Below are 20,032 nucleotides of genomic sequence, written 5' to 3' on the forward strand. Positions count from 1 at the left end.
GAGATACAATTTTTCACTTAGAAATTGGCAGAGCTACTAACAATAATATTTGAGGCTAGCAAGGGGATGGTGAAATGAGCACCCTGATACACTGCGAATATCCGAAAAGCATTCTGGCAATATATGACAAGTCTTAAGATGCTTAAGCCATGTACCCTAATAATTGCACATCTAGAAATCTATGCTGTATAACCAGAGAGAGAAGTAAAATTTATGTGCAAAGGTATTCATCACTGTATGCTTTTCTATTATACTTGCACTCTTAAATTGTCCATCTATTCTAAATTGAGTCTGTTACAATTTAAAGATCAGCAAAACGTTAGTAAAATGCTGACAAGGTTAGAGTTGGGAGCCAGCCTACAGGACAGCCTAATGATTCTTGCCTCCTGGTATTCACACGCTGTGTGGTTCCCTCTCACATTGTTCCAGAAGTAGTGTCATCACTTCTGCCGTGCAACTTTCATGATAAGGTTATAAAAGACTCTACAGCATCCAAGTTAGCCTTTCTCTCAGACCACATGCTCTTGGGGAAGGCCAGCTGCCATGTCTCTCTCCATGGGGAGACACATGTGGCAAGACGTTGAGGCCTCTTTTTTTTTTTTTTTGGCTGCACTGTGTAGTTTGTGGGATCTTAGTTCCCTGACGAGAGATTGAACCCGGGCCCCCTGCAGTGGAGTCCTAACCACTGGACCACCAGGGAAGTTCCCATTGTGGCCTCTTGATAAAACCACATGAGTAAACTTGGAAGCAGACCCGCCAGCCTAAGTCAAGCCTTCAGGTGACTGCAGCCCCAGCTGCCACTTGACTGCAAGCTTATGAGAGACCCTGAGCCAGAACCACATGGTTAAGCTCCGCCTGGATTCTTGGTCTAGAGAAGCTATGAGATAACAAATGTGTATGGCTTTAAGCTACTGAATTTTTTTTTTTTTTTTTTTTTGCGGTAAGCAGGCCTCTCACTGTTGTGGCCTCTCCTGTTGCGGAGCACAGGCTCCGGACGCGCAGGCCCAGCGGCCATGGCTCACAGGCCCAGCCGCTCCGCAGCATGTGGGATCTTCCCGGACCGGGGCACGAACCCGTGTCCCCTGCACCTGCAGGTGGACTCTTAACCACTGTGCCACCAGGGAAGCCCTAAGCTGCTGAATTTTGAGTAGGATGATCAACTGTCCAGGTTTCACCAGGACTGAGGGGTTTCCTGGGATATGGGACTTTCAGGGCTAAAACCAGGGAGGTCCTGGGCAAACTGGGACAGTTGGTTACACTAGTATTTTTAAATGCAACTTTATTCAGATATAATTCACATACCATAAGTCGCCTGTTGAAAGTTCAATGGTTTTAGTATATTTGGAGTTGTACAACCATCACCGTAATCCAATTTTAGAACTTTATAAAGAAATCCTGAAAAAAAAAAAGAAAAAAAAAGAAATCCTGTACTCTTTAGCTATTATCCTCCAGTCTCCCAACTCCCCCCAGACCTAGGCAAACCACTAATCTACTTTCTGCTTGTAGACATCCTAGTTTTGAATAATTTATTATACAGCAGTAGATAATTACTATAGGGTTATGGATAATGGGATAAAGGATGCTTGCTTTTGCATTAGTCCCTTACCTTACACTTTACTGAATTTTGCAAACTTTTTACAATAAACATATTTTCACTTAATATAAGAGAAAAAGTAGTAGTATTCTGATTTACTGAAAATATGATGTATGATTTCATGGAACTGCTGTTTGGGCCCACCCAGTATCCTTCTACTCCCTGTTCTTCTAGTAACAACACTACCCCTCTTCCTTAAAGAAGAGCCTTTCTCCAATTCCAGGTTGTTCTGATTTGGTTGCCAAAGGACAAGGTGGATACTTGACTCAGGCCAGAATAATCAGATTTTCTCTCCCAATAATTTGAATCTTGAGTAGAGGCACAGGGGGAAAGAAGGTATTTAAAACGAGTCATCAGGAGGCAGAATCCTAGAGAATTTGTTGGGGAACTTCTGTTTCTGAAATCTCTGTAACCTTTCTGGTTCCTCTTCTTTCCTCTTGGGTATTCAGTAATTCCTTTGATTCTGTAAGTTACTCCTGTATGACTCTGTAAGTCTCTTTTTTATTTAAGCTAGTTTCTGTTGCTTGCAACAAAAGAACTCTAACTGATCCAAATAATAGAGAAAATATTTCTGTTGTGCTGGGGCGGGGGGGGGGGGTGGGTGGCGGTTATCCCCTCACCCCCCAAAAAATATCCATAAATCTATCACTCCAACAGAAAAGTTTTTAATTTTTTCATATTACCCATTGGTTCATTTTCAAATAGTTAGAATCATGGTGTACCTATCATCTTATATTTTTCTACCTAACGCTGTACCTGCAAAAACTTTTAGTGTTTCTACAAAGTCTATTCATCATTTTAAATGTATGTTATCATCTTGTACTGGTATATAATAATTTATTAAATCTTGATCCACTGGTTGGATATTTGGGTTGATTTTAGCTAGCAGACATATATTTAAAATGAACATTTTCACAGCAAGCTTTGTGCTTCTGTTGGATTATTTCTTCCCTTAGGATAAATGTACAAAATTGAAAAATGGATCTGCTATGGTGTTATCCTTGTTCCTTTCATGCATTTGATGTGTTGCTTTGTAAAGTGAAAGGTGCTTTTGTACTACAAGTAATTTTCTATTTTGAATGTTTAGATTTCCATTTATAAGATATTCTTAGATTGGGCAAATTCAGATAAATAGAATTTACTTAGTTCAAAATCTACATTATGACAGTTATACAAGTATTCATGTGATTGTAACTATTTAAATACACCTTTTATTGAATATAACATACATAAATAAAAATGGCACAGATCATAAGGGTAGAATCTCAATGAATTTCACAAAGTGAACACACCCATATGTAACCAGTACGAATATCAAAAAGCGCTACTGGCTCTCTAGAAGCCCCCTTATGCACCCACCCAATTATAACCTTCTGTCAGATAACCACAATCCTGATGTCTATTACCATAATTTAATCTCTTCTGTTTTTGAACTTTAAATAAATGCAGCCTTTTGTGTATGGTTTCCTTCCCTCAACATTATGTTTATAAGCTTCATCCATGTGTAGCAGTAGTTCATTCATTCTCATTCTGTGTAGTATTGCATTGTGCAGATACACATCATTTATCTACTGTTGAATGGATATCTGGGTTGTTTGCAAATTTTGATTCCTACAAATAGGACTAATATTGTTGGGTCATAGGTTATGCACATATTCAGCTTTCTTAGAAACTGCCAAATAGTTTCCCAAGGTGGTACCAATTTATATTCTCACCAGCTGTGGAGGAGAGTTCCAGCTGCTTCACATCTTCTGGTTTTGTGCTTTTTCACATGTTTGTTGGGCACTTGGATATTCTCTTTTTTGAAGTACCTGTTCAAATCTTTGACCAATTTGGGGGGGGGTGTCAACTTTATTGAGATATGATTTTCATACAGTGAAATTCACCAATTTTAAGAGTACAAGTCTATGAATTTTACAATGTATTCTATAATGTAATCATCATCATACTCATGATGTAGTTCCCTTTTGTCCTTTGAAGTCAATTTCCTTCCCCACCCCATGACTAGCAACACTGACATGTGTCCTGTCACTATACCTTTGTCTTTACTATAATTTCATATAAATGGAATCATACAGAAAGGAATCTTTTGTGTCTGGCTTCTTTCAATGAGAATAATGTTTTTGAAATTCTATCCATGACATTTTATGTATCAGTAGTTCATCAGGGTTTTTTTTTAAGTGCTAAATAGTATTCCATTGTATAGATATGCCACAGTTTGTTTATCCATTCACCTGTTGATGGGACGTTTTGTTGTTTCCAGATTTGGGCCATTATGAATAAAGTTGTGATGAACATTCAAGTACATATGTTTGTGAATACACGTTTTCATTTCTCTTAGGTACATATATCGGAATGCGATTGCTGGGTCCTACGGTAAATATATGTTTAACTTTATAAAAAAATTATCCAATTTTTCCAAAATGTCCATATCATTTACATTCCTACCAGAAGTATATCAGTGTTACAGTTGCTCCACGTCTTTGTCAACACTTGGTACTGTCAGTGTGGTTAATGTTAACCCTTCTAGTGGGTGTGTACTGGTATCTCACTGTGGTTTTAATTCCATTTCCTCGATGACTGATGATGTTGAGCATCTTTTCACGTGCTTATTGCCGATCATAAAATATTTATTCAAATCTTTTGCCCATGTCATAAACTGAGTTCTTCTACTTTAATTATGAGTTCTTACTGAACTGTAAGCATTCTTTTGTATTCTTGATACAAGTCCTTTATCAGGTATATTTAATAAATATTGTCTTCCAGTATGTGGTTTGAATTTTCATTTTCATAACAGTGACTGTACTTTTCTATAAGTTTGAACTTATTTCAAAATAAAAGACTACCAAAAAGAGAAGAAATTACTAGTTTGCTAAGAGTTTTAAATCATGAATGGATATTGAATTTTATGAAATTCCTTTTCTGTATCTATAACGATGATCATATACATTTTATTTTATTTATTATTTTAGATTTTATTTATTTATTTATTTATTTTTGGCTGCGTTGGGTCTTTGTTGCTTTGTGGGCTTTCTCTAGTTGCAGCGAGCAGGGGCTACTCTTTGTTGAGGTGTGCGGGCTTCTCACTGCAGTGGCTTCTCTAGTTGTGGAGCGTGGGCTCTAGGCGTGCAGGCCTCAATAGTTGCAGCACACGAGCTCAGTAGTTGTGGTTTGTAAGCTCTAGAATGCAGGCTCAGTAGTTGTGGTGCATGGGCTTAGTTGCTCCGCAGCACGTGGGATCTTCCCTGACCAAGGATCGAACCCGTGTATCCTACACTGGCAGGCAGATTCTTAACCACTGCACCACCAGCGGAGTCCCTACATTTTATTTTATTAATTTGGTAAATAATAAGACTATCAATGTTAAACCAACCTTGAATGCTTGAAAGAAACACACATTTTATATATTATATATTACTGGATTTGTTTTGCTGATATTTAATTTAGAACTTTTTCATCTTTGATAAGAGAGAGACTGGTCTACAGTTTTCTTTTCTTATAATGACCTTAGGTTTGGGGATCAACATTTTATTGGCCTCATAAAATGAACTGGTATTTTTGTATTCTCTGAAAGAGTCTGTGCACTATTGTTGTCCTTTCTTCCTTAAATATTTGGAAGAATTTAATGGTGAAGTCATAAGAATCTGGAGATTGAGTGTGTGAAGATTTTTAATCACTATTCAGTTTCTTTAGTAGATATAGAACTATTCAGGTGTTCTTTCTTTCTTGTTTTTTTATTTTTTTGGTGTCACTTTTTGTATGTTGGGTTGTCTAGAAATTTCCCATTTCATCTAAATTTTCAAACTTACTGACTTTAAGTTGTCTAAAACAGTTTTACTTCAGGTTTGTGGTATCTGTAGGATCCACAGTGATGTCCCCCTTTTCAAGCCTGATAGAGAATATGTATCCTATTTGGGTTTTTTTCTTTCTGCTTTGTATGTGTGACCAGTCTTGCTAGGGATTGGTCAGTTTTACTATTTCTTTTCATTGACTCTTCTCTACTGTACATTTATTATCATTAATTTTTTTCTCTTCACTTTACTATTCCTTTCTTTATACTTTTACTATTCCTTTCTTTATACTTTCTTCAGGTTTAACTGTTCTTTTCTAGGTTTTTGAGATGGATACTTAGGTAATTCTTGTTTAACACTATAAATTTCAGCCTTTAAGATTATAAATTTCTCACTAAAGACAGTTTTAGCTACATCTTAAAATTTTTGATGTCATATTTTCATAATGATTTGGTTCAAAATATTTTCTAATTTCTACTGTGATTTTTTTTGACTGATGAATTACTTAGAAATACATTGCTTATGTTGTATGTGTTGGGGAATTTTGCAGTTGTTGGGTGCAATATTCCATATATATCCATCATGTCAATTTTGTAAGTCATGTTGTTTAAATGTTTTGTCTCCTGTTCTATCAGTTCCTGAGAGACGAGTTAAAAGCTCCTACTGTGATTGTAGATTTGTCTATTTCTCCTTGAAATTTTGGCAATTTTTTTTTTTTGCTTTATGTATTTTGTACTATATTGCTAGTTGTGTGCAAAATTAGAATTGTTTTATCTTCCAGATGGGTTAATATTTTTATTATTGTTAAATATCACACTTTGTTTCTAATAATGCTTCTATCTTTAAAGTCTACTTTATATGTTATTTATGGCTATACAAGCTTTCTTTGGGCTAGTGTTTGCATAAAATGTCTTTCTATTCTTTTACTTTTAACTATTCTGTGTCATAATTTTAGATTATTACTCTTGTATCTTTTGTACAAAGCACATATATTTTTAAAACCAGTATGAAAATCTTTGTTCTTTTTTTTTTTTTTTTTTTTTTTTTTTTTGCGGTACACGGGCCTCTCACTGTTGTGGCCTCTCCCGTTGTGCAGCACAGGCTCCGGACGCACAGGCTTAGTGGCCATGGCTCACGGGCCCAGCTGCTCCATGGCATGTGGGATCTTCCCGGACAGGGGCACGAACCCGTGTCCCCTGCATCGGCAGGCGGACTCTCAACCACTGCACCACCAGGGAAGCCCAATCTTTGTTCCTTAATAGAATATTGTGCCATTTATATTTATGGTAATTAATGACATATTGGGGTTAATAGCTAACATCTTACTATTTTGGTTTCTATTTATTCCACTTGTTACTTGCTCCTTCTTATTATTTTTCTTGCCTTCCTTTGGCTTAATTGAGTGTTTTCTTTATTATTATTCTGTATTCTCTCTTTTACTATTTATATAATATATTGTTTATACATACTTTTACTATTCTTAATAGTAACCCTAGAGTTTATAACATGTACGCTTGACTTGTTTAAGCTTAGTATAAGTTAATACTTTTACTACTGTTTTTATTTTGTTTTTTGCGGTACGTGGGCCTCTCACTGTTGTGGCCTCTCCCATTGCGGAGCAAAGCTCCGGACCCGCAGGCTCCGCGGCCATGGCTCACGAGCCCAGCTGCTCCGTGGCATGTGGGATCTTCCCGGACCGGGGCACGAACCTGTGTCCCCTGCATCAGCAGGCAGACTCTCAACCACTGCACTACCAGGGAAGCCCTACTACTGTTTTAAAAATAAATTTATTTATTTATTTTTGGCTGTGTTGAGTCTTCGTTGCTGCATACGGGCTTTCTCTAGTTGCGGCAAGCAGGGGCTACTCTCTGTTGTGGTGCGTGGGCTTCTCATTGTGGTGGCTTCTCTTGTTGAGGAGCATGGGCTCTAGGCACATGGGCTTCACTAGTTGTGGCTCATGGGCTCTAGAGCGCAGGCTCAGTAGTTGTGGCGCAGGGGCTTAGTTGCTCCGCGGCATGTGGGATCTTCCTGGACCAGAGCTCAAACCTGTGTCCCATGCAGTGGCAGGCAGATTCTTAACCATTGCGCTACCGCGGAAGTCCATACTTTTACTGCTTCTGAGACACCATACCCTTGCTGGCATCCCCGTGGAGGTCTAAACCATTCTGATCTGTTATTTGGAAGTGGACATGGGTCTTCACCATTTATGGAAACTGACTCTTGTCTGGTTCTCTCCTCCTTCTGGGCTCAGGAGATCCAAATTCTCCTGAAGTCAAGCCATTCCCATTTTCTTAGAACCCTTCTCCTTCCAGATAACTGAGTCTTCTTTCTCCCAAATCACCACATTTAGAAAATCACCACATTTTAACCTTTCCTCTAGAGAAGAGAAGGGAAAAGGACTTCTTGTCTTTCCATGGCAAGCCCAGAGACAAGAAAACAAGATGTGATTTCTTAATCAACTGCCACACCTATTAATATTATTTCGATTTTGTGGCCTTGACTTAGAATGTAACCATAATCAATCACACGATTTCCATGGGAAATCAATTCCAAGTTATAAACACTTTTTTTTTAGGGAACTTTGAGAACCCAATATATTCATTGGATATATTCTCTTTATAACAGCATTTTTCTTGCTTCTCTTTAAGGAAAGGAAAAATTGCAGAGAGCAATGATAAGATACATCATTAATATAAAAATACTCTGGTCACTGCTTTAAGGCTTTGCTTCAACATTAATGCCCACAAATGAGGTGAACATGAGGGAATATATTATCTCTTACCAAACGGCAAGATATTTTCTTCGCCAGGACACAAATGACATAGAGATAGAGGTGGTAATAATTTTAAAGATATAACCTCCCTGAGGTACACTGTAGAGTTAAGAATACCATCATAAATACAGATGTAGGTAAGGTTTAATTTAAGGAACTGTATTTTGGGTATTGTAGCGCTTAGGCCAAAGAACCATGAGATAGTGGCCTGGTTTAATAAAACATCACAAAGGTCCATTAGGAAAACTCACCAGGGACAAAATGGGGGTAGTTTTGAAATAGACCATAGGAGCTGCTGCTTCTGCTAAAAGTAACCACACTGATTCCTAAATTTATCTCATTCTGTGATAACCGACTTTTCATTCTGAGGAGAGACAATGCAGTCCAGACCTCTTACCATTTCCTATGCTCATCAGCTTTCCTCCTGGGCCTAGTATAGACTCACCTTTCACTCTGAGGTGTTAGGTGAGGTGGTTGCCTCAAATACAAGCACTTTTTACAAGATAGACTAAGGGTAAATTGAACTCAAAGTAAATTTTTTTTTCTCCAAAATCCTTCCCTGATTCCATAGGTGGAAAACCTTTTGTTTTTTAGTTTCATCGGACCACCATTCCCATGTCTAGTCTAATAAATACTGGAATGAAGGCAGAATGATAACAAGGTACATTTGTGTGTGATTATGCAACATATCATGAGAGGAAATATTTTTCAAAATAATTTGTAGGGGCTTCCCTGGTGGTACAGTGGTTAGGAGTCTGCCTGCCAATGCAGGCGACACAGGTTCGAGCCCTGGTCCGGGAAGATCCCACATGTCGCGGAGCAACTAAGCCCGTGAGCCACAACTACTGAGCCTGCACTCTAGAGTCTGCGAGCCGCAACTACTGAAGCCCATGCACCTAGAGCCTGTGCTCTGCAACAAGAGAAGCCACCACAGTGAGAAGCCCACACACCGCAATGAAGAGTAGTCCCCACTCGCTGCAACTAGAGAAAACCCGCGTAGCAACGAAGACCCAATGCAGCCAAAAATAAATAAATTTATATAAAAAAATAAATAATTTATAAGTTTGGGCTAGGAGTGTCTGAAAACTGGAAATAACTATAAAACAATTCAATAGTCATAAAATGAATTTTTAAAACCTGCTTTTCCCCATAAGAGATTATCCACATTTAATCATTCAAGAGCTGATTATCCAGAATGTGTAATATACAAATCCATTATTTCTTCTTTTCCCTTCTGCTGCCTGATTTTTGGTCATTTCACAGCTCATTAGTATTCTCTTGGAAAATAAAGGCAAATGTAGCACAAACTAGTATTTTCAACTTTCTATGTAAAGGTTTTGTAGGAAGGGTTATGGTTTATATATCACTTTTCTTTAATAAGTATCTGGTTAGGCTCTACTGGGCACTGGTGAAGAATTAAAGACATTTAAGACATTGTCCCTGCTCTTAAGGCTCTTACAATTGGAGAAACAAGGTTTACGTGTAAAGTCAAATATTAATGCAAGACAATATATATTTAAACAACAGTATGAAAGAATCTGGTCATAAATACATAGAGTACAAGAGAGATTTATAGATCTATCATGGTTTTGAAAAGGGAGAGCAATAGTTTGAACTGACAGGATGGTCACAGAAATTCTCAGTAAGGTAGTGAGACTTGAGCTAGGTATCAAAGAATGGATGGAATTTTAGCATGGGCAAAAGAAAATAAAAGAAAATTCTGCACGAAGTAAAAAACACAAGAAAATTCCAGAATTCCAGGGTTCAAGGACCACAGATACTTTTAAATGGAATATTCTAAGCATACAGAGTATAGAAAATAATATAACAACTTCTTTTGTCTTTCCCGCCCAGCTTTGTCACATATTTACTTTTTGCCATATTTGCTTTAGATCCACGTCTTTGTTTTTAAATACAGATTTGGCTAAAGGCTTCTACATACTCTATCATTATCCTGCTTTCTCAGCAGAGGTAACAACTATCCTGAATTTGGTAATTTATCATAACCACGAATATTTTAAAATGTTATTACAAACGGAAATATGCAGTATTGTTTGGTGTGTTTAAAGTTATGTAAACAGTAGCATACTTTATGTATCTTCTGCCACTTGGTTTTATTCACTCAATATTCTATTAGTTGAGATTTATGCATATTCTAATTCTAGTTCTAGTTCATTTATTTTAACTATAATATTGCATTCCACTGTGTGATCATACATCAATTTACTTATCCATTCTCAGGTTGATGAACATTTAGGTTGTTTCCAATTATTTTCCTGTTATAGACAATGCTTCAATGAACAGTCATTTACATGTCTCTTTATGCATTTGAGGGAGAGTTTCATTTATACATGTAGAAATGGAATTGTTAGATTGTAAGGGCATCTTTAGCTTTGAGAATGAAAAATTGCCTTCCAACGTGGTTGTACCAGTTTATTCTCCTCCCCACAGTATACGAGATTTCCCATTTCTTCCTTACCTTTGCAACTCTGATGACTACATCATAGGCATGGAACTGGAGAGTACCCCGGAGTCAGTTCTTGCTATAAACTAGCACTCTGTGTCGGTGACGCTCAGCTTTGGATCACACCATGAACCTGCCCAGCCCCAGCTAAGACGGGATATCAAACCTCTGGGAGAGAACTGGAGAAGAGCAAAGAAAGGGCTGGTTGAGTGGCTGAGGATTGGGAGAACATTCTATTCATTTTTGCAACCCCAATATCTAATATAACCTGAAACTCAGTAATCAAAGCTCAGTAGATGTTCAACTGACTGAAACATTATAAACCCTGATCTGTTTCTGATTTTCACTCCTCTAAGCTTCAATTTCCCCATCTGTAAACTAAGGACGATAATAAATGAAGGAGTCTTTCCAAAGATAAAATGAGACATAAATATGAAAATATTTATAAATGCTAAAAAGTAATGCAAATTAAGTTATAAAAGATTTGAAAGCTGCTTCTGTGTCGTGACTTCTTACATATAACCAGATAATATTTTAGCAGTTCGAAAGTATTGGCAAATTTCTCATTGGCATTCTTCTTTTAACCTTAATTAATCCTGGGATCCCACCTACCTCAGACTCTGCTCAGGATCACATATAAAGATACATTGCAATCTTAAAAAGGCGTTCCAATCCTTACTTGCAGCTGTCAAAGAGCACCTATGAGGAACACATTCATGGTTACAGAGCCATGCTTGAGTTCCATTCTATTCACTCTAGTCCTAAAACACAAACTCTTTCTCTAGGACCCAGTTTATTGGGCTCTTGGTTATTTTCTCCCTTCTCTCTTTCTTCCAACACCTGAAAGGTTGATTTAGCTCCTTTCTGGCTAAATTATTCCCTTTGTCTTCCTCCTTCCCCACCATCACGTCTCCACTGTCCTTTCCTTAAATTCCATGTCACAAATATATCACGCAAAGACAGGCTGGAAAACACTGCCTGGGGAAGAATGGTTACATATTCATACCTTAATAAATTATCCCACAGCATAAATTCTTGTTATGGAAGGTACATTATTTTCACTTTAAATGTTTAAAAAACAAGGAAGGCCCAGAAACATTTTCTATTCCTTTTAAGTGGCCTTCATTTAAAAAAAAAAAGATTGCTCACCATTGCTCTACACTCTCAGACTCTCACTTAGAGATCTCATTATTCTACCGTCTTTATTTGTATGACTTAAATTTACATGTGATGATCTAATTTCCTCTTGCACTTTCTAAATCTGTCACTATCTTTGCAATGGCTTCTCCTTAATGCCCTTTCATCTTCTCAAACATAATATGCCTAAAAGTGAGCTCACATTCATTCCAAATTTAGCTTCCCCCCGAGACTTCCATATTTCCATCATTGGCATTTTAAGAAGCATGTTTCTTGGCCAAGTGTGGTATATCAGAAGAAGAGAATGGGGCCCGAGAGACAAATTAAGAGGCTTGTACCTCGTAGCAAAAACCAGACTGCACTCAGATTTGCAGACATGGTGTTTTGGATTTATTTGGAAGGACCAAAGAGGGCTCTCTTTAGATCAGAGGTAAGCCCTAAATATTGGCATCAGCAGTGTAAGAGTGTTATACTTTCAGGTATTGAAAGTTCATACAAACATTTTCAGATATTGATGCCCACTTAATGGTATTGATGTTGAGACAGAGAGAGAATGCCTGTACAGCTCCACACTTATGCTTGAAAAGGACTATTCACAAATTTCATGTAAGAGCTTAGCCATTTGTAAATGAAATACAAAGCAGCAGTGAAATTTTCATGAGTTTCCTTCCTTTTATTCCTTTTACAATGAGAACAATTATTCCATCAACACGTTTAAACTATTTCTGATGGCATCGGTACTCAGCTGGGAAAGTTTATACTACCAGATGAGTCCTAATTTAAACATAATTTTTAAAAAAAGTATCTTAAGTAACCCAGATGATCAGATTCCAGACTGAAGCTTTGGCTCTAATGCTGAGAAGAGGCCCTGATCCAGTTGGGCTTTGCCATGAGCTCAGACCCAGCATGACCTATTTCCTGGGGCAGAGATCTGGGTCAGTTTAAGAAATGAGTCACCTTCACATCTGCCTTGAGCTATGAGCAGAGGGTAAGGAATAACGAAAAACTCCTGGCACATGTTATTTCAATTACTTAACTGGGCTTTTATTTCTGTTGTTATTTTTGTTTTTGTTTTGTCTGTTTTGATCAAGAAAAATTCCAGTCCAGGTTTAAACCAAATTCACGGATTTTTTTCTCCAAAGAGATGAACTTTTTAGATCTATGAGCAGATTGCTTTCCTAGAGGTTTTGTCGAGGGCAGGGGCTGGACTCCTCCTAAGGGGGTAATAGCAACTAGAATAAAGCTTCTAAAGAACAGGCCAGTAGGACAGCACTCTGGGCAGTAATCTACCCTGGAAACACAGTGTATGTAACTGCATTTGTTCTGGGTCAACTCAATCCAATCTGGCCCAACCATGGCCTCACTCTGTATTTGGGAACTAGAGGACAGGGCAATACCCTTTAACTGAGGGCACCTAAGGGGAATTTTAGGCTAGATGTTATATGAAAGGGAACCAGGGAAACACTGTGCTCTGACTTATCAGGGGATAAAAGGTGAATATAACTAGGATTTTTATCGGTAGATTATCTCAGCATCTCTTGATCTCTCACCCAGACTGTATTCAGCCTGCCCTTCTTTACAATCCTTTAGTATTTTGTCTATGTTTCACAGAGCCTACACCCATCAAGGATTAGTTGGGTCTAAAAAGATATCAATTCCCTACAGTGCAGGCCCCAGAGCACCCCCTTGAAATTCTGGCTTCTCAAGAAGATAGGAGGTTCTTGTCTATAGAGACAAGGTTCTTGTCTAACTTGTTTGTCTTTGCAAGATCTCACCTGATAGCAACACGGGGTAGGTGTACTCTATGCCCTGTTTTGTTGGTGTGTTTTATCTGCTTGGTGATGAGAAGATGCTATTTGATCTGATAAACTGTTAGCAGGAATTTTACAGTAGGATCTCTGAGATCAGGTTCTTGTCCCTGGCACTTTATGGCAATGGGGGTTCAAGAACACCTCTGATGATCTGATTCAGAGGGGAGCAAATATGTTTTTTGGAGATGTTACTTGATGGAGACCCAGGGGCCAGTTGTAGTTGAGGATTATATAATTATAGATTATAATCTGATCCCCTGGAGTTGGGCAGCACAGTGGCCCTGAGTTTGTTGCCAACTATAAAAAGCTGAATCAAAGTTTGGGCTACGATATAGTGTTGAGATAGTAGGTAGTTATAGTCTTCCTGTAGTCAATACTGACCAGACTGCATGTGGAATACTGAGCTCAATGCTTAGTGCCAGAGTTTAGGAAGATATTAATACATTACATGTGTCCATATGAGGGGGGTCCAGATGAAATGTATGAAGATCATGATGTATGAGAAAGGCTGAAGGGGATCTGGGAGGATATAACTAAGAGGACACACACTAGCAGGAGAAGAACTATGAACATCAATAGTTAGGTCAGCACTGACCTCCGTGAAGACAAAGCTAATGATACTTTTTTTTGTTTTCGGTATGTGGGCCTCTCACTGTTTTGGCCTCTCCCGTTGTGGAGCACAGGCTCCGGACGTGCAGGCCCAACGGCCATGGCTCACGGGCCCAGCCGCTCCACGGCATGTGGGATCCTCTGGGACCGGGGCACGAACCCGTGTCCCCTGCATCGGCAGGCGGACTCTCAACCACTGCGCCACCAGGGAAGCCCTAATGATACTTTTATATCTCCCTCCTCAGTCTCTCTTTGGCATTTAACACACTCGCTCATTCTCTTCTTAAAATTCCCTCCTTCTTTGCTTCACTGATATTAATTGTACTAATTCTGTAGATAGTAAAATTGAATTAGAAGTGCAAGAGACTTATCTGTGGAAATACCTGGAAGGATGAAGAGGAATGGCGGAGTAAGCGGGACGAGTCTCAGACTGCAGAGCAGCTCTGAGAAAGGCTCAGTGAGGCCACTGAGGAGCTCAGAGCAAAGACTGTTCATTAGACGATACTGCATTACATATTCTCCCATCTTGTCTCCAGTCCTGCCATCTGCCTTCAATTCATTCTCCACCTGCAGCTAGCAGAACATTTCTAAGGCACAAGTAAGATCATGCCACTGCTGTGCTGATAACCCATCAATAGCCCCCTGTGTTCTCAAAAATCCAAATTATTTAACACAATAGAGCCCAGATTTGGCTGTATGTATGTATTACCAACAGCAAAATATTTTATTCTTTGTTGATTGCAAAAGTCCTTTTATTTATGTTGTAACCCATACGGCAAATCAGGCCCTTACATGCAAATCCATGTCTTTTCAAAAGGACTAGCTTGGCCTTGCCAAAATGGAACAAACAAAACTTTAAAGGCTGCTTCAGCCCTACTGAAACAATGCCCCTTAATGTACTGGTCCCCGTTTACCACTCTAGCCTCATCTGTTATTCACCCCAAACAGAACTACTTTCACTTCTTTGAATGTAAACTTTCTACCCTCAGTATGGAATATACCTTCTTGCCTGGCTAATTCTCTAACTTGTCTTTTAAGTCTCAGCTTAGAGTTTCCTTCCTCTGCGAAGACTTCCATAACCTGCAAAGACTAGATTCATTGCCCTCTTACGTGATCCCGGAAACTACATAATAAAGGGCAGGTGGAATCTTGGTTGTGCATCTACAGAGGGCAGTGAAATATCACTTGGGTGCTAAATATTGGAAATGTAATAAAAGGGACAATGTTTATATATCAGGACTTCTCTCAGGGAATATACTATATTAAATAGAAAGGAATTCTATGATAAATAGTTTGGTGTGGGTGATAGTTTTCCAAAGGGACATGATAGGCAAACATTTTCAATCTAGTCACTACCTTCACCCCCAAGCCCAACCCTAGGCATATGGAAATGTTGATGTCAGTATGGCTGGGAGCAGTACTGATGGCGGGGCAGGGATCTTATAATGCTTGGGGACAGTCCCATGCAAGCAAGGACTACCCAAAATGCTAATGAAACCTCCACTGAGAAACACTGTGCTAGGACGTATGCAAGTCTGGAAGCAGAGCTGAATTGCTCAGAATAACAGAGAGGAAGCTGAGAGCTGACACCTGAGGACTTCCATCTCCACCCACTCCCCATGCAGGGTTCCACCTCATCTATAAATAAATGTCGAGTACATGCTTTCAAAAATATCCATTTACTATCTTAAAAAAATTAAGAAATTCATTTAAAGAAATTAAAAATATATATATAGGTTGAAAAAGAACCAAATTATTAGCCCGAGTGGCATCTAGTATCTTCTTCTTGCTTTGCTTCTCTGCACCTCAGTACTTATCTCACTGTCAAGAAATTATATGAGAACTTGTCTGTAGCCCCAACTTGAGTTCAGGGACCTACTGCATTGCCAGAACCTAATATATGTTTGGCACCTAACAGATGCTCAACAAACATTTCTGAACTATGGCTCTCCAAATTTAAAAATTAGTCCCGAAATTTTTTCTAAGTTTCAACCCTAATTTTTACTAGTGATAAATGTAAAATTTATCACTTATTTCACATTTCTATTTGAGCACCTCTAATTTAACAGATACAAAACAAAATCATCTATTTTGATCCAGTGTTATAACCCTCCCCCAAATAACCCCAGTTCCTCTTATTATGGCAAATGCTACTACCTTTTTGGGATCTTCCCAATAGTCTGAGCCAGAAACCTGCTTGTCATCCATGTCACTGTCCGCTTCCTTACCGTCCAATTATTTCCTAGTTTCCTTCCCTTTTCTCCATCCTAGGCCTCCCTGGCCTTAATTCAAGGTCTCTTATGTTATTGCATTTGCTTCCTAAATCGTATCTCCATCCCCATCCTCATAACTGTCAGCCTTTAAAACATTCTAAAATTTACTCAAAATAACAGTAATTAATACTTTGTGGGATTACTGTGGTGCCAGGTACCACTGACTTTTACAGGTATTTTCTTTTCGACTCTTCATAATAGCCCCAGTTTGAAATAACTTCCCAAGGTTGTTCAGTAAGGAGACAGAGACAAGATCTGAACCCAGGTAGCCAGGCTCAGAACTGTGTTAGGCTAGGTTATATAACCTCCTGGAACTTTCTGCCATATTGTTTCACAGACATGTCTGAGTCTGATTCTCCTTCCCTGGCAGATGTAATGAGTCTTTTCTGAGTGAAGTCTGGCTCAGTATTCCTTTCCCAGAGCTGGTGGTATACTGAAAATGTGAATGGTGGCTATATGGTCAATAAACCAAAGAAGTGGATCCAGTGGGTTATTAGACAAGAGGTCCTGAAGATGAAACTGAAAGCTGGGGTGAAGACCAAGGAATTTTTAAGCCACAGATGCACGAGGGATGGGCTAACAGAAAGGTGGTCTGGATATGGCGGCAACTGTTACTGTCCATCTTAGCCTTACATGCTCCCTACCGTGTGATGCTTATGTGGCTGGATGCTTTAAAGACCTGGGGCTAAGTGGTCAGCCTGGAGTATACCACCTCCCCCCTGTTTGTCTGGCAAATTCTGACATATTTTTCAAAATTTACTTTAGCATCATTCCTACATCTTCCTGTCTACATTTAGGTCCCTCCTTTGTTTTTCTCACACTGTTTTGTGAGACTGCAAATTCCTTGAGGTCAGGCACGCTGGTTTTTCTTCTTTGTACTCTACACCACTAGAATCTAATAATCACTGACTCCAATTGAGTAACAGGGAGGCAGATTTTGGCTTAGCATAAGATAAATTTTTTAAAGTAGACTTTAACTACATACTAGTGGCTAAGAGCTTGGCCTTTGTGTCTACCTCTATTCAAATTTCAGCTTTCTGTATTACCTTGAGTAGCTTAATCTGTCTGTGCCTCAAAAAATGGAGATAATAATATCTATGTCATCAAGTTGTTGTGAGAATTAAATGAGATAATACATGGAAAGTACTTGGCTCAGTTCCTGGCACGCTGTAAGCACTTGGTAATTTTAGATATTTTTTTATTATTGTTATGATTATTCACTAGCACTATCTTATACTGAAGCAGGGTACTTCGGAAGCAGTGAGTTCCCTTTCACTGAAGGTATTCAAGCAGCAGTAAATCCAGGAGAGATGCTTTAGAAGCAGTTTAGGACTTCTAAGGATGCTTCTAATCATAGAAGAGGGAAGTTATTTCTCTGATTCAAAGAAAGTGTGATCATTAGTGTTACTTCTAGTGAAGCTGAGGAGTGTTAGAATAGAAAAAAAGACATCAGATTTGGCTGTATGTATGTATTACCAACAGCAAAATATTTTATTCTTTGTTGATTGCAAAAGTCCTTTTATTTATGTTGTAACCCATACGGCAAATCAGGCCCTCACATGCAAACCCATGTCTTTTCAAAAGGACTAGCTTGGCCTTGCCAAAATGGAACAAACAAAACTTTAAAGACTGTTTCAGCCCTACTGAAATGTCTTTTCCCTTTGAAAGAAGTCTATTAGTGATGCAAATGCAAAGTTATCTGCACAGAAGATAATCCTTGCAAACAAAACAGTGAAACCATTAGAACGTTCTTGTGCAGCATTCAATCCTGAGAATTTGGCTTTCCAGCATTAAAAAGGCAGAAAAAGAGAGCAGAACTGGTTCCTATTTGAGATCGTTTATTAGGTCTGCTTATCTGAACCCTGGGCTAATTATCCTCATGTTTGGCTTAAGGAGGCCAAACAATTCTCCAAAAGTGGACAGGCCGAAGGAAGGCTTGCCTCTGGGCAAGTGCCTTAAACAGGCAAAAAAGAGGGTCCTTAGCCATGGAATAATATTTATAGTCAGGAGTTTAATTCTCAAGATACCAGAGTCTTTTAAGGTCGATCCATCTAGAAGAAACCCAATGATAAGTATTCATAGGGCAGCAGTGTAAGTAATATGCTCCTAGTACTGATGCTTTAAAATAATTAAAAACTAGATAATCGAAAGTCTACTTGTATAGGTGAAGAGATGGTCATTTTCCAACATCTTTTAGTCAACAGATAGGGCAAACAACTTCTTTGAGAATTTAGTAAACATGCAATCTTACTGTAGGCAAAGAGATGGAAAAGATAAAAATGTACGTGGCAGTTAACTGTAAATAGTTCGCTTGACTATTATTTGATTATACTTATTTTATATTTAACAAGTTTGATAAGACCTAGTTTTTCGGGGAGCCACGAGGCCTTAGGGAATATTAACGGTCAGAAGGTGTGGTGCCTAAGGGTACTAGGAAACAGCTTCTGAAGCAAAACTCCAAAGCGGTATTGCCGAAGTGGCCATCACCTACCTACTTGATTAAAGCTTTTGGAAATGCCTAGTGGGCAGTTTATTGAAAACAGAAAATTAGCCCTCCATACCCACGGGCTTTCTTGGACAGATAATAAGAGTTGAAGCTGGTGTCCACAAGGCTTGCAATCTGGGTCTGAAGCAGGGTGGGGCTTTGGGTAGTTAAGCTGTAGAGCTTGCGGACCATCACAGGTTGACATTTCAGGTATGGGAATGGATCTCGTCCACGCTCCACCCTTCACCTCCACCCCACCTCTCCTTTGCAAGGTTGCTAGACAGCTTGCTGGTCCCCTCCCCCGTCTTTGATAATGCACACGCCTCTGGTGAAGGTCAAGCACTGCTTTAGTTCTGGCCTCTGGCTGCCTCCCACGCCCTCCACGCGGAAGGGCTGGCGGCCGTTTGGCGTGTTTTTCCCCCAGAGCTTCCCATGGCCTACCCACTCCACACGCCTCCCTGGCCGCCCTCCTGACCTGTCCTTTTTTGCACCCTGTCAGGTCAACTCAAAGGGCCCGAGTGTCAGGGGTCGCAGCAAGCACAGCTCACTTTTTTCAGAGGATTTCCTCAGGACAACAACCCCTTCCCCGCAATCCCAGAAAGTCTGTGGGACTCGGCTGTGTCCTATGTATAGTTGCTTCTAAAATAAAAGTTCGGGACACGGGCCGTCTTGCAAATTAAAACTATACTACCTGCTTAGGATGGGGACCTGATGCGGCGACGTCAGACTTTGTCGCTGGGTAAATGAGAAGCGAATAGGAGCTCCTTTCTGCCTGCCCCCCCTCCGCCGTCCCGGGGGGTAGGCGAGCCTTTTCTGGCACGGCACAGCGGCGGTCGCGCGCGGGTCCCCAGCGCGGGGAAGCCGCGGCCGTTTTGGCCGAATAGGGCCCGGGGACCGGGCCTCGCCAGGCAAGCGCGGGGAGCCGGAGCGCGCACGGGGAGGGCCGCGCGCGGGTCCGGGGAGCGCTCCCTCCGGGCTCGCGGCTGCGCAGTCGGGCGGGAGCCGGGAAAAGGGAGGAGGGTGGAGGAGCCGGAGTAAGGGGAGGGGGAGGAGCGGCGAAGGCGGAAGCCATGTTGGAGTTTCACCCCGAGCGAG

The 20,032-nt window shown here is 39.8% G+C and overlaps 1 protein-coding gene across 2 annotated transcripts in view; it reads right to left on the bottom strand.

Moving 5' to 3' along the window:
• TMEM178A (transmembrane protein 178A) overlaps nucleotides 1-19,833 on the bottom strand; it is a 247,738-nt gene extending 227,905 nt beyond the window's left edge. The window contains exons 1-3 of one of the 2 annotated variants that reach the window (XM_060169887.1): nucleotides 19,629-19,833; nucleotides 10,638-10,801; nucleotides 1,303-1,395 (exon numbers count right to left, since the gene is read on the bottom strand). The gene's annotated coding sequence lies outside the window, so the exon portion shown is untranslated. The remainder of the gene's footprint in view (nucleotides 1-1,302; nucleotides 1,396-10,637; nucleotides 10,802-19,628) is intronic. The other variant, XM_060169888.1, reaches the window with a different exon arrangement.
• Between the last annotated feature and the right edge of the window lie 199 nt (nucleotides 19,834-20,032).

This window comes from Lagenorhynchus albirostris, chromosome 13, assembly GCF_949774975.1.
Source record: "Lagenorhynchus albirostris chromosome 13, mLagAlb1.1, whole genome shotgun sequence".
NCBI lineage: Eukaryota > Metazoa > Chordata > Mammalia > Artiodactyla > Delphinidae > Lagenorhynchus > Lagenorhynchus albirostris.